Source organism: Felis catus, chromosome B2 (genome assembly GCF_018350175.1).
Source record: "Felis catus isolate Fca126 chromosome B2, F.catus_Fca126_mat1.0, whole genome shotgun sequence".
NCBI lineage: Eukaryota > Metazoa > Chordata > Mammalia > Carnivora > Felidae > Felis > Felis catus.
In genome coordinates, this window is record NC_058372.1 from 12,761,445 (window position 1) to 12,777,210 (window position 15,766).

Here is a 15,766-nt window from a genome sequence, read left to right on the forward strand (position 1 = left end):
TGCCAACAGCTAAACACTGAGAATTTTTACACTGAAAATCTGAATGACTACCTCGCTGTTAGAAATTGGGAGGCCTGTCCTAATTGGATCATCATCCCCTCAGAAAAACACCGTCTGCTAGAGGTCACCAATGTTGTCTCCTTAGATGGGGCAAAGGGTCTCTAATGGCTCTGATGACAATTAACTCAACCTTCCTGGCACACTCATAGTCATGTAAGTTCTCGGCCCCTGATTGATAATATATGCTGAGAACAGTGCCTCGCTTTGTACAGAGAAACTAAATATAAATTTAATTTGCTTGTCTTTTGGGGGCACAGAGATTTGCATGTACACGTGTGTGCGTGCTTATTTAACTTATTTAATTAGACAAGCCAATGGCATCACAACAGCATTTAGACTACTAGATACAACACCACAACAAGGGGATTTGCCTGTAGGATATGATTCTACCTTTAAGATAACAGTAGAAATTAAAACTTATCATTGTATTATTCTAAAGGTTGTTATTATTACAATGAGTCAAAATTAGTCTGGTATAATCGTCATCCTGGTGATCGCATTTCTTTTTTTTTTTTTTTAAGTTTATTTATTTATTTTGAGAAAGAGAGAAAGGGTGTTTGTACATGAATGGGAGAGAGGGGCAGAGAGAGAAGGAGAGATAGAATCTCAATCAGGCTCCGCCCTGTCAGCACAGAGCCCAGCATGAGGCACAATCTCACGACCATGAGATCATGACCTGAGCCAAAATCAAGAGTTGGACGCTTAGCCGACGAAGCCACCCAGGTGCCCTATTGATCTCATTTCTTTTGATTAAAATCGTCAGGGGGCGCCTGGGTGGCGCAGTCGGTTAAGCGACCGACTTCAGCCAGGTCACGATCTCGCGGTCCGTGAGTTCGAGCCCCGCGTCGGGCTCTGGGCTGATGGCTCAGAGCCTGGAGCCTGTTTCCGATTCTGTGTCTCCCTCTCTCTCTGCCCCTCCCCCGTTCATGCTCTGTCTCTCTCTGTCCCAAAAATAAATAAACGTTGAAAAAAAAAAATAAAGTGATTAAAATCGTCAGTGTTAACTAATTTGCATGTAAATTTTAAAAAATAAAAACTAGAATTAAAAAAAAGAAAAGAAAAAAAAATCCTGAAACCATGTTGCACCATATACTAACTAATTTGGATGTAAATTTTATGTAAACATAAAAAAGAAAATTAACAAAAGAAAACAAAAAAAAAAAATTTCAGTGTTGACCATCACGGAGAAGGGAAGAAAATCATCTGCAAATTAAAATCCCCTGAAGAGTTTGCCTTTACATGTTAACATGGTGTTCGGCCAGTTTATTGGAAATGTTTTCTTGCACATTTTTCTCTGAGGTAAGGTCTCCATTTCTTAACTAAATTTTGTTTCCAGCCTAGGCAATGTTATCTGAAAGATTACTTTGACTTTGCCTTTCTTGATATTGCCATAATTTCTACCACTGAAGACGCCTTTTTTTTAAATGTTTATTTATTTTTGAGAGACAGAGACAGAGCAGGAGCGGAGGAGGGACAGAGAAAGAGGAAGACACAGAATCCGAAGCAGGCTCCAGGCTGACAGCTGTCAGCACAGAGCCCAATGTGGGGCTCGAACTCACGAACCATGAGATCATGACCCGAGCCGAAGTCAGACGCTCAACCAATGGAGCCACCTGGGCACGCCTGAAGTCCCCCTTTTTTTTTTCTGACAAAGTCAAATACCTTGAAATATCTGGTAACACGCCAAAATAATTATATTTTCAGATAAATACAGCCACATGCCCACAGGTGACAGTTTCTCTCTGCTTCCAGAGCCATGTAGGAGGCCGTCCCGCCCCTCCTTTGGGCGTGCGGTCCTTGTAAATCTCAGACCACAAACTCCGTGTGTCAGAAATCTGTTCCTCTTTACTTTCTTTCAGATAACTTGGACTTGGTTTCTAGCTTCCTGTCTTGCTGAGATGAAGGCAGGGTTTCATTTCCACTTGTCACCGGGGCCTCCCCTACACCAGGTGTGTGGGTCTTGCAGCGACAAAGGATGGAAGCTGACTCTGCATCCGTCATTGGCCACACTAGTGGTCCCTATGGTCCTGTGGCTCTGATGCTTCTTTGCTCCTTGTGGGCAAAGGCATTTTGCTGAGACTAGGAACCTATGCCAGGGGCTCCCTCCTTGCTCTCTGTGCCACATCTCCCAGCTGCTGAATAGGGAAGGGGCAGGTTTGCAGAAAACCCACACTTCTTTCCCGAATCCAGAAGAATAGCGCCCTTTTCTGCCTCACCCATGTTCTCCGTAACATGCTGACTTTCTCTCCCACTCCCCCCCCCCCCCCGCCTACCCTGGGGACACCCAACACAATCTCCTCCATGTGTTTAGGCCTTCACAAAAGGCAGGAAGTGTTGTGGGGTTTTACTTTCAGCTCTGCACAAATTCTCTAGGTAAGAAAATATAGGGGCGCCTGGGTGACTCAGGCGGTTAAGCGTCCAACTCTTGATTTCGGCTCAGGTCATGATCTCACAGTTGGTGAGATCAAGCCCCACATCAGGCTCCACATTGTCAGTGCAGAGCCTGCTTGGAATTCTGTCTCTCTCTAAATAAATAAATAAATAAATAAATAAATAAACTAAAAAAAAAAACAAAACAAAAAACAAAGAAACTATGAAGAGCTTTAATGTGTGCTTGAAATGAGAATCAACACTATACAGAGAACAAAAAAATTAGTAGTTCAGGAAAGGTATCTGCCTGCAAGGTATCAGATTACCAAAATACAGCTAATAAAGGTGACATTTAAGTGCATTTTCCTTGAAAGGAAAAAGGAAAGAAGGAAAGAAACAAAAAGGAAGTCATTTCTTCTATTCCTTCAGGAAGTTCTTTGACCAACCTTGAGCCTGCTGACTGTTCTAGTTAGCCTGTTTGAACATATCAAAGCAAGTGAGTGCAAAGTTAGTTTTTTAAAGCAGAGTTATTGTCTATAAAGTTCTTTAAATATGAACAGCTGCTGTATACAGGCCAGATGTCACATTCATTTAATTTTTTTAATGTTTATTTATTTTTGAGAGAGACAGAGTACAAGTGGGGGAGGGGCAGAGAGAGAGGGAGACACAGAATCTGAAGCAGGCTCCAGGCTAGCAGCAAAGAGCCCGACCCGGGCCTCGAACCCAACAACCGGTGAGATCATGACCTGAGCCAGAGTCAGCCACTTAACCGGCTGAACCACCCAGGTGCCCCCAGATGTCATATTCTTGAATGAGAAAGCCCATGACAGTTGTAAAAACTTACGATAATACTAGCTAGCTTTTGTTGAATAATTACTATGCTCTAGGCATCCTAAGTAAGTATTTGTCGTATATTACATCATTTAATCTGCAAACAATCTTATGCATTAAGTTTACAAATGTGGAAACTGAGGCATGTGGATCAATTATTTAATTGGCTTCAAGATGAAGGGAAAGATATATCTGCTCCCAGAGACCCAAATCCTAACCAGTATCCATATAGCTGCCCGGGTGCGGAAATGCTTTATAGTTTTTTTTTAATTTTCTTAATGTTTATTTATTTTTGAGAGAAACAGACAGAGCGTGAGTGGGAGAGGTGCAGAGAGAAAGGGAGACACAGAATTGGAAGCAGGTTCCAGGCTCTGAGCTGTCAGCACAGAGCTTGATGCGGAGCTCGAACTCACAGACCGCGAGATCATGACCTGAGCTGAAGTCAGACGCTTAACTAACTGAGCCGGGTGCCTCCAGAAATGTCTTATTAAAACAAGATCAAAGTAGCAAAAGTAAAAAAGGGCTAGACAGTAGCATTTTCACATTACTGGTATTTACTGAACACCCACCAGGGACCAGCACCCATGTTCTTACTCAGAATTGCTGAACTAGACAATTTTAAGAAATAGAGGACAGATTCCTTTCACTGGTTTCCAGTTTGGACTCATCGCTGATCTCAAGTCCCTGTGGACGGCAGATGTTTGCTATTGTGTATCTTAATATTTCTTTAAAATGCTATTCCACTATTTTTTGTTCTTTCCTCTGTAATCTATAGATTTTTTTTAAAAAGTCAAATGGGGTGCCAACGCACAGCCAGGTTTATTCTGGGGCCATTGTTATTCTTAAAGTATTGGCTCAGAATACCGTGTTAGCCATGAAGCCCCATCTCTGCATTATCCTTCTCCTTTTCTACTGTGCCCAATTTAGATCCTGTGTTAGGAAACCAAGTACTACCCTAATTGGGTCCTATCAATTACAAGTCCTGTGCAAGAACTCTCCGGGCACCGGCCACCATCACTTCCAAATTAGGACTTCTCGGTAGTCGCTTCTCATTATTTACGGTAGTCATGTTCTCTAAAGTCACCTCAGACCCCGAATTTCCAAACACTGACCTGCTACCCCCAGAGGAAATACAGGGTTAGCTTCTCGAAGACCTCTGTGGTCACCACATTTTTATGAGCAAATCGATACATAGCCTTCCTTTATTCGTGTTTCTGTTTAAAAATGCCTCGTTTAATATCTAGTGCTGATGCATCACCATTGGACTCACAAGCAACGGCACTCGATCTCATGCCCAAAAGAAACTTACGGAAACACACATATTTGCTCCACAAGACACATTGCAGCCCCGTCACGCTTACAGACACTCGACGATGCTCAGCATTATGCTTGAAGCCATTTTACACAACCACATTACCAAGAAAGGGCATAAAAATGTCGAAAATGTGGCATTAAGTAGACTGCAAAAAAGACACTCGCTCACAGTTTGAGAGCTGAAACAAGAAGGCGAAACATCACCTTGTTCAGCCTCAGCCGGGAACTTGTGAGTTGGGCAAAGCAAATTTTTTGCCTCTCTGCACGTCCCCAGATGACCAAGAACTGCAGCGACTATTGATCTGGGAGTTATAAACACATGCTGTAAATACAGAATCTGTGAATAATTGAGGATTGACTGTGTTTCTTTGCCGGACGGCACCGTGAGTATCACCTTACTACATGCACCTTATTACATTACATCTGCACGGAGGTGGCGATTTCACCCGACCTGTGGATAAATCTGTTCTTAATTATTTTACTTTAACAAATCTTAGCATTTTGCCACCTCTGTTTCGGAAAGTTATTTTTTATTTTTTTATTTATTTTTATTTTCTTTGTAATGTTTTTATTTATTTTTGAGACAGAGAGAGACAGAGCATGAGCAGGGGAGGGGCAGAGAGGGAGGGAGACACAGAATCCGAAGCAGGCTCCAGGCTCCGAGCTGTCAGCACAGAGTCTGACGTGGGGCTCGAACTCACGGATTGTGAAATCATGACCTGAGCTGAAGTCGGACGCTCAACCGACTGAGCCACCCAGGTGCCCCTGGAAAGTTATTTTTTTAAAAGAAGTGAAAAACGGACTCCACTGTGCACCCCATTTGCCCTTCCTCTTCCTCTTGCTCCAAAGCAGTCACTGTTCCAAAGTTCATGTGCGTGTATTCGTACGACAGGTACCCACGGACAGCAGAGCTTCAAGTAAAAGGTATTTACCGTATTCCCAGTACTGTGAAAGAGCTTCAACCTGCAATGGAGTTGGGGGATATAAAGCGGAAAATCTCACACATGTGCTGTCAGGAAAACAAGACTTAAGGGTTGGAAGACTGGTTTTCCATAAATGCCCCGTTTACAGAAAACAAGAAACGACTTAGGTCAGGTTGATCTCACCAAAGAAGCTGAATTGAGCGTTGTTTGTGTGACTGGACCGGTTTTGTTTGCCCAAGGAATTTTCAAAGCTGGTCTCCATTTGTTTTTTATTTTATCAGACTCCAATTGAATTCTTTTCTCTTTACATCCCCTATCCTTACCTACTGCCCACCTCAAGCCCTCAACGGACCCGACTCTAGCTTCCTGTATAGTTTGCGTGTCCTGATCCCAATTCCCCTGATATTCATGAATAAACTCATCTTTTTTTTGACAGTTTTGAACTTGTCATGGCTTACTTCTCTTTTTAGGCTGACCGTATCCTACAGTGTTTTCATTCCTTCTTGCCTTTTCTGTCCACAGGACAGGTCTAGAGTTCCCCATATCAACCAATGGAGCCAGAAAGGATAATTCCCCCTCAGGGGAGGGGCAAAGTATTTTTGAGTAATAGTATCTATGACAAGTTTGTTTCTCTTCCAAATGCTTCTTTTATTTACTTTGCTTTATTTTTTATTTTGAAAAATTATAAAGCTGCAGAGAAGTCGAAGAATAGTATATGGACTACCTGTATAAGCCTCATTTAGATTCACTACATGTTAACATTTGGTATTTTTTTTATTGTATTTATCTCTAATATATATTGTTCTGGGCTGAATTATGTGTCTCTAAAATCCTTATGTGGAAGTCCTAGCCCCTGGCACCTCAGAATATGATTGTATTTAAGCATAGAATCTTTAAAGAAGTCATCAAGTTAAAATGAGGCCAATAGGGTAGGCCCCAATCCAACAGCACTGTTGTCCTTAATAGGAGGAAATTAGACAAAGGCACATACAGAGGAAAAATGATGTGAAGACACAGGGAGAAGACGGCCATCTCCAAGCCAAGAAGAGAGGCCTCAGAAGAAACTGAAGGGGTTCAGAACAAGTCTCCCCAAAGCGTGCCACTTTGACATGTGGACTATTTTTGAGCTGAAGGCAATCAAGGCCTGGCAGGCTTAAGAAAAACTTTTCCCCCTCCCATAAGTACCTAGAAGAATTTAACTTGGGGGTCTTTCCCAGAATAATGTTTTTACCAGAGATGAACTTTACCTGGCAGGGCAGACATTTAATTACCAAACATCTGTTCTTCCTGTTGTCCTGTGAATTCCCACTCCCCCCCCCACACACACACACGCACACACACACACACACGCACACACAGATATACACATACATATAGATGCATACAAACATATAAATAACCATTTAAAAATAGATTGCAGGCATCACGACAGTTTATCCTAAGTATTTCAACATCCAAGGATCTGAGGATAAGATCATTCTCTTACATAACCAAAACACCCTTATCATGTTTAAGAAAATTTAAATTTAAATTAAGAACCCCATCTAATATACTTTCTATATTAAATTTCCCCCATCGTCTCAAACTATCTTTTACAGCAATGTTTTGTTTTCCTTTTTTGCTTCAAGGTCTGATCAAAGTTTATGAATTATGGTTGCTGATCACATTTCTTTAGTCTCTATTAATTTAGAAGAGTCCCTATGTCTTTGTTGTTGTCTTTCATGACCCTGAGTTTGGGGAAGAGGATGAGCCAGGTTTTGAAGAATGTCTCATGTTCAGGATTTGTCTGCTTGTTGCCTCATCATCAGGTTCAGGTTAAATTTTTTTGACAAGATTGCAACATAGGTTATGCCTTACATACGTCTCTTACCTCATATCAGAAGACGTACACAGGTCTTTTCATTACTGGTCATGTTAAGTGTCTTCATTTACTGTGTGTAGGTGTTAAGTTTTTATTTTCTAACAGTTATGGATTCACAGAAAGTTACAAGACAGAGATCACAATACAGAGATCACATATACCCTTTACCCAGTTTCCCCCACTGGTTACATTCCATGTAACTATAGCGTAATATCGGGGCACCTGGGTAGTTCAGTGGATAAAGGGCCCAACTCTCGATCCCTTGCTCAGGTCATGATCTCACAACGGGTCATGCGGATCCAGCCCCAAGTTGGGCTCTGTGCTAACAGAGTGGAGCCTGCCTGAGATTCTCTTTTTTTTTCCCCTCTCTCTGCCTCTCCCCTGCTCACCCACACTCTCTCCCTGTCTCTCTATCTCCCTTTCAAATAAATAAATAAACATTTTTTAAAAGCCATAGGGTAGTATCAAAACCTGGAAGTTAACATTGTTTGGATAGTTCTGTGTCACTTTATCGCATATGTAGATGCCTGTCACCAGCACCACAGTCAAGAGACAGAACTGTTCCATCACCGCCAAGATCTCCCTTGTGCTCCCCCTTCATACTCTTCCCACCCACTTCAAGAGTGTCCTCTAAGTTGAATCATAGGGTGAGTATAGTTTAATATGGTTTTTGCTGTTAACAACAACAAAAATCTTCAAGAGGCAAGAAATAAAAGGACCAACCACTCTCCCGAAGTTGGCTGACAACTTCACTTTAGTTAATCAACGTATCAACATATGGCTTCCCTTGTAGAGTTGAAAACTACACAATACCGCCTTTCTCCCTCACACACGCAAACATACACGGTTCCAGAAATTTTGGGGGGGGTGCAGAAAGGAAGAAGGCCCTTCCATCCACGGGTGAAGAGACTTACGGTGCACATTTGAAAAGCAATTAAAGAACACATTTGAGAACCAAAGGTGAAATATATCTCTGAAAAGACATTCAGATGAGTCTTTGAAAAGGGGACTCACAGCGTTATTTCCGAGAGTCTACCTTTTTGAAAAGATGATGTGATTTTTATCAAGATGGGATAGAACTAATCTCCTTCACCATTGGATTCTCCATGGACACACGCATTCAAGCACTCTTAACCATCATTCTGCCAAATGATAAAGCTTAAACAATTTAGGAAGGAGCTGAATGTCCTTTACTCGAAGGAAAATAACCCGTGGGTTGAGGGAGTTCACTGCTTTCTGTGCAAGTGGAGCACTATTCCCGAGGGATCTGGAGCACATCAGAGGTTTATGGAGCTTTAGAAGAGGGAACTCAGGGAACAGGGCATGATTGGCTGGGAGGTCAGAGATTTCCTTATGAGGCCCAATTTCCTCAGGTGAGCTCACTAAAGTGGAGTTAGAGGATGGTGACTGGTTTACATGCAGTGTCCTTGACAGGTGTTTCCCGTAAGAGCAGGCTGACTTAGGTTTATTATTTTTAAGTATTTATTTATTTATTTATTTATTTATTTATTTATTTTAAGAGAGAGAGTGCACTCACATGTGCATGAGCAGGGCAGGAGCAGGGAGAGAGAGAGAGAGAGAGAGAGAGAGAGAGAGAGAGAGAATACCAAGCAGGCTCCACGCTGGCAGTGCAGAGCTCACCGCAGGGCTCGAACTCACAAACTGTGAGATCATGACCTGAACTGAAATCAAGACTCGGATGCTTGATTTCGACTGAGCCACCCAGGCGCCCCATGACTTAGGTTTAAATTTGTGATGAGGGCCAGGTCACTGGGCCTCCACTTCCATGAAGGGCAGTTACCATCACCATCACGGCAATGAAAACTTGCGGGAGACGGCAAGGTGAGATGTTCTTCATTTCTTTTTATTTCTCCCCCAAATGTAGATAGTGACTTTGGCTCAGCACATCAAGATTAAGATGCAAATCCTGCTCATAGTGGAATGTTTTTTATGTTGTTTTTATTTCCATTTCCCTCTCTCCCTTAGGATTCTCAAGTCAAAGGCTCCAGCTTCGCGTCTGGATTTCAACCAGAAAACGCGTGTATTTCTTTATTTGCTTTGCCTGTCGACGACCACCAGGAGAGCTGCTCCGGGAAATGACCATGGCGAAGGTTTCTTATTTCCAGCCCAATACACAATAAAATCAGAGACCCACCTCTGCGTGTCAGAACAACCAGGGACTGTCCCATATCCTCTCTGATGGGCAGAGATTTTGCTTCAAATCTGTCGACCTCTTCTTCCCTTCCGCATTCTCTCCAGAGTATGGGCCCCCTTAAACAACGTCCATGTAGCTCTGGGCAGTGCTCAGGGCAGGTTTTAGAGCAGGGTCTCCTACAGTCAGAATGCCTCTTGAGTTTTACCTGTTGTGCTGAAATTTTAACTCATTTTTGTTCTTCCTTATGTTTTGAAACTATACCAGAGCCTATAATTTTATCTGTTCGTTTTGCCTCGGACGCCTCCTTTAAGTTTTGTTTTGGGTTGCTTTCTTTGGCCAGGAAAAATTGAGGAAGACTTTGAATTGGTCAAAACCAACAACAAAGGATTAAACCAAGGATCACTAAGTATTCTTTCTCGTGTACCCTTCTGGGGTAGCTCCACCTTTCATTGTTCTGTTTTGTTTTTTAATGTTTATTTGTTTTTGAGAGAGAGAGAGAGCACAAGCAGGGAGGTGCAGAGAAAGGAGACAGAGGATCCAAAGCAGGCTCTGCACGGACCGCAGACAGCCCGATGTGGGGCTCAAACTCAGGAACCGCAAGATCATGACCTGAGCAAAAGTCAGCCGCTGAACCAACTGAGCCACCCAGGCGCCCCCACCTTTCATTGTTTTTAAGCTCTTTTTAGTTGTGAAACAATTTCAATCTGCAATGGAGTCGGAGGGTATGAAGTGGAAAATTTCGCACATGTGCTGTTAGGAAAACAACTTAGATATGTTAGGAGCACTCCTCTACGTTGGATTTGTTTTTTTAAAACTGTCTTATTTTATGGGTTTTGTTTATGGTCCTATTTTTCCTTCATCTCACTGCCCCCCTTGTCTTCCTGACTGTTTTTCATTTTTGTTTTGAAATTTTTCCTATTCTCAGCCCCTTCCCACTTTTTTGCCATTTGTGTGGAAGCTACAGATGGTAGCTCTAATCTTTGGTGATTGTTCTTGAAATTTTTGACACATAAAGCGAAAAAATGTCAAAGGCAAAACAATCTGTATAGTACGCTATCTTCGAGAAATGAAGAGGCAAAAGTGAGAATACATATTCACGTTTTGCTATATTTACAAAAAGAAAAAGGATAGACATAAAAAAAAGAACAAATAAGACAGTATTTAAAAACCCAGTATAGATCAGTAACAGCAATGGATCTAACTATATTAACAACCTTACGAAAATAGAATAAAGACCAGGCTACGTTAAAACAAAATTAACTGAGACAGAAATTGATAAAAATGCTCATCTATAAGACACTGTGGGGATTGAGAGAGATTAGAGAAAAGAAGAGAGTTTTTTAATGTCATTTGGAGTTTGGGGCTATATGAAAACATTAGTTGTTAAAACTACATAATTAAGTTAACATCAAGATATTTTTATCACGTACAAATTTTGACATGCACGCATAAATATAGTTGTTGGAGACGGTCTGAAATTACTATCTTTATCTTTCTCCCAAACACAATGTGTCCATATCAAACTTTATCCATGAAACAACCTTCCCACATCCACATCACTATTATATAGACTCAGTCTTTTACACCTTTAGTTATATATATATATATTTTAGTTATATATATTATATAATATTTAATATATATACTATTATAATTATCATTATAATTTATTAATTCTAATTTATTATAATTATAAAATTATAATATATAATATTATATATTATAAATATATAATATATATAATATATATTAATTTTTTTAATGTTTATTTTTATTTTTGAGAGAGAGAGAGTGAGACAGTCAGAGAAAGAGGCCCCAGACTCCGAGCTGTCAGCACAGAGCCTGACATGGGGCCCGAACCCACAAACCACGAAATCATGACCTGAGCTGAAGTCGGACACTTAACCGACTGAGCCTCCAAGGCGCCCCTAGTTATATATTTTTTTAAATACAAGATTCTTGTTTTGTCTTTATATCTTATTTTATTCTCGTACTCCATTCCCTAGGGTTTGCACAGTTTGGATTATGCGTTCTTTGAGTTAAGTGCCTCTGGGTGGACCCAATGTGTGATGCTGCCAATTCTTAACCACACCCCCACCCCACCCACTCGAACAGGAAACGATGATATGATAGGGCTCCTATGAGTGTTAGTTCAAACTCTGTATCCCACTGACCTTGAAAGTTCTGGGTTTTCTTTTCTTTTCTTTATTTTCTTTCTTTCTTTCTTTCTTTCTTTCTTTCTTTCTTTCTTTCTTTCTTTCTTTCTTTCTTTCTTTCTACATCTATTTATCTATTTTGAGAGAGAGAGAGACAGAGACAGAGAATCCCAAGCAGCCTCCATGCTGTTAGCGCAGAGCCCCACGCGGGACTTGATCCCACAAACCGTAAGATCACGACCTGAGCCAAAATCAAGAGTCCAACACTTAACTGACTGAGCCATCCTGGTGCCCTGAAAGACCTGGGTTTTCCACTTTTCCCAGTGAATTGCTACTTAAGTCAATGACTGTAGATCCCTTTGGACAAGGCCTGGGGCATCACCACTGTAAACATTTGCTTTGGGGTTGCAAGGTCCTCCCTCCCTGGGACATAGCCTTTCTCAGTGGATTCTGGATGTAAAAACTGGTCCAGCTCTAGAACTTGGGCAGGCGATTGTGACTTTCCACTGGGCATGTCTCCATTCTTGATATCTGTCTCTCTGCCTGTCTCTCCTGCCCCCTCTCTTAATGTCTTTTGATACTAAATGATTCCCTGGATGGCTGCCCATCTCTTTGGCCCCTAGAAACAATATTCTATTTCCCATCTGCATGAAGTCCTTACATCCAGAAACCTGGGCTTCTAAGCTTCCCTTGGAGTTACAGGCCCTCCCCAGCAACTAGGCAGAGGATTGAGTATGTTCTCTCAGGGTTACAAACAAGGATCCATTCATGCCCTGGCCATGAACTGTGGTTCTTAGACATTTTAGCAAGCTGAGAAGGAAAGTGCTAAGCTCTGTGGGAATGTGGCCCAAGTAGTTGCATGCGATTATAGCTTTCTTTCTAGACAAGCATCTTGCCACCCCAGGAGGATTTAGAATTAAATACAGAAATATTTCAGAGTATCAAACCCGTACTAGTATTTTTCTTTTGAGCATTTGTACATAGTGTATTTTAAGTATTTACATTTAGGAGAATTTGACCTTTGAGAACAATGGGTCGACCTGGTGACTTCAATTTAAAATGTGCAATTGGGGTGCCTGGGTGGCTCAGTCGGTTAAGCGTCTGACTTCGGCTCAGGTCATGATCTCACGGTTTGTGACTTCGAGCCCCACGTCGGGCTCTGTGCTGACAGCTCAGAGCCTGGAGCCTGCTTCGGATTCTGTGTCCCCCTCTCTCTCTGCCCCTCCTCGGCTGGCATTCTGTCTCTCTCTTAAAAATAAATAAACATTAAAAAAATAAAAAATAAATAAAATGTGAAATTGAATAAATGAATTACGTTTTGAAGGGTAACAGAATATGCCGCCCCAATATACGAACATAGACGTTAGAACATTTCTATCCCAACTATGTCAACTAGGCGTCCTGATGATTTTGAAGTATAGACACCTGAAACAACAAATACAGGGAGAGGTCTTTCTCTTAAAGACCCTCCAAAAGGAATTCAACTGTCCTAAGTCCCTAAGCCTCCTTCCCCTGGAGTTTAATTAAACAGTGAAGATTGTGTCTTACCAGAGAAGGAGACTAGAAGTCCATACCACACCCAGACAGACTTTGTCACAAAACTCCTACCTATTCTTCTACGGGCCCACTCATCTTTCCTAAAAATCATTTACTAAGACACCTGCACCTCCCCTCCCCTTTCCCTATTAATATGGTACTTAAGTCTGAACTCTAAAGCCCCCTCGGAGAGGCACTCACTTTTCCCTGGGATCCCCCACGTATATGTGAGGTATAAATGTTAATAAACTTCTGTTTGTTTTTCTCTTGCTAATCTGACTTTTATTACAAGGGTCTCAGCTAAGAAGTAGAGAATTATATTTTCTCCCATATAATTTGCTATTTTAAGTTATAATCTTACCAAGTTTGTGTGCACAGCTAGAATATTCACAAGAACATGAGGCTCAACCTATTGAGAATTTTAATTTATTAGATTTATGAGTTATTTAAATACATAGGACGTTTTTATCTGTTAAGTCAAACAATTGAAGTACTAAAAGGAAATTGAATATATTAAATTTAAATATGCGGTGTAACATGTTTGAAGAAATTTAATTAAATTTATAAATAGGACTAAACATTTTCAAAAGCTTCTTCACGGTAAAATTTGCTAAACTTATAAATAGAATAATATGATTAGGAAGTGGAATTTGAAAGCTTAAAGAATTTAAGATTGAAAAAATGTTGTTAATTTAACAAATTGTATATTAATTGTCAAATCACTATAGTCATTTGAAGATTTTTTTTTTTTTCTCCTGCACACAAAAACTACACTCAGGGCACCAGAAAAAAAAAAAAAGCCCTCAGATTTAACTTATTTAATGTCAGTTATCTCTTGATAAAGATATGATTGTATCCATTTTATAGATGAGGAAATTGAGGCTCATTAAGGTGAAGGAATGAACATCCTACCAGGATTTGAACTCAGGTTTCTGGCACCAAAGGTTAAATGCTCCTTCTGCTATACTATTCAGTTCGACCTCACATGATCCGTGTGGCACCTGGGTGGCTCAGTTGGTGAAGCGTCTGACTCCTGACTTTGACTCAGGTCAAGAACTCACAGTTCGTAAGTTTGAGCCCCCGTCATGCTTTGCCCTGACAGTGCAGAGCCTGCCTGGGATCCTCTCTTTTCCTCTTTATCTGCCCTTCTTCCACTCACACAGACATGGGTGCACTCTCTCTTTCAATAACAAATATACTTAAAATTTTTTTTAATGTTTATTTATTTTTGAGAGAGAGAGAGACAGAATGCAAGCAGGGGAGGGACAGAGAGAGAGGGAGACACAGAATCCGAAGCAGGCTCCAGGCTCTGAGCTGTCAGCACAGAGCCCCACGCGGGGCTCGAAGTCACAAACCGTGAGATCATGACCTGAGCCCAGTCGGACACTTAACCGACTGAGCCACCCAGGCGCCCCTAAAAAAATAAATACACTTTGTAACCTCACATGATCCTAAGTGGGTGAAATTCGGAAATGGGCTGAAATCATTCTCTTTTTTGCTTTTTTTGTGTGTCCAACTAATAATAATTATGAAGAATGCGCTTTTCATAACATGTTGTCATGCCTGGACAACTGCATCCCAAATCAGAGCTAAACAGATATAAGAAGTTTCCAGGATTAAATAAAAAGGCAAAGATAAGCCAGGTCAACGGTCATTCACTTAAGCATGCAGCTTCAATAGCATGAAGTAAACACATGTGTAACCAACATCCAGGCCAAGAAAGAAAATATTTACAGCACCCAACCTTCTACCTTGTCTCCCTTCCTCCCTCCCTCCCACTCTCCCTTACCTCCCTCCTTCCATCTTGCCCTGACTGTGACTCACTTGTACTTGGCTCCCTGGGAAGCAGACTCTGAGGGGGACAGCAGCACGCAAGAGGCTGGAAAGGGGAGGAAATGAGATTGAGAAGTTGAGCTGTGAGGCAGCCTTAGCAGAGGCCACACTGGGTTTATGGAAAGTTCTAAAGCAAGGATAACCCTTCAGATGTGTCCAAACTTGGGGCATGGGGGTTGGTTCTTTTAGCCCCACCTTGACCAGTCATTGCCTGCAGAACTGCCCGGAAGGAGGCGTGATTTTGAGGGAGGTGTCTCTCTTCAACCAAGGCAACATCCACAGGAGGCGGATGGCTGAAGGTTGTCTGTTGACCCCACTCCCAGGAGCTGGGGAATGCGTCCTGCATTCTTGAAGGGGGATCTGGGCCAAGAACTCCAGGGAAATGATAAGAAAAAAAATGTTGACAGTGGATATTCTCATCCTTATTTCTGATTGCAGGGGGAGCTTCGATAAATCAGCATTAAATATCATACTCGATATACATATGCACATACTCCTCAGATTAAGAAAATTTTATTTCTGGGGCGCCTGGGTGGCTCAGTTGAGCGTTCGACTCTTGGTTTCTGCTCAGATCATAATCTCACAGTTGGTGAGTTGGAGCCCCACAGCAGGCTCTGCACCCGAGGCATGGAGCCTGCTTGGGATTCTCTCTCTCTCCTTCTCTCTCTCTCTGTCGCTCCCCGGCTTGTGCTTCCTCTCTCCCTCAAGATAAATAAATGAACTTTAA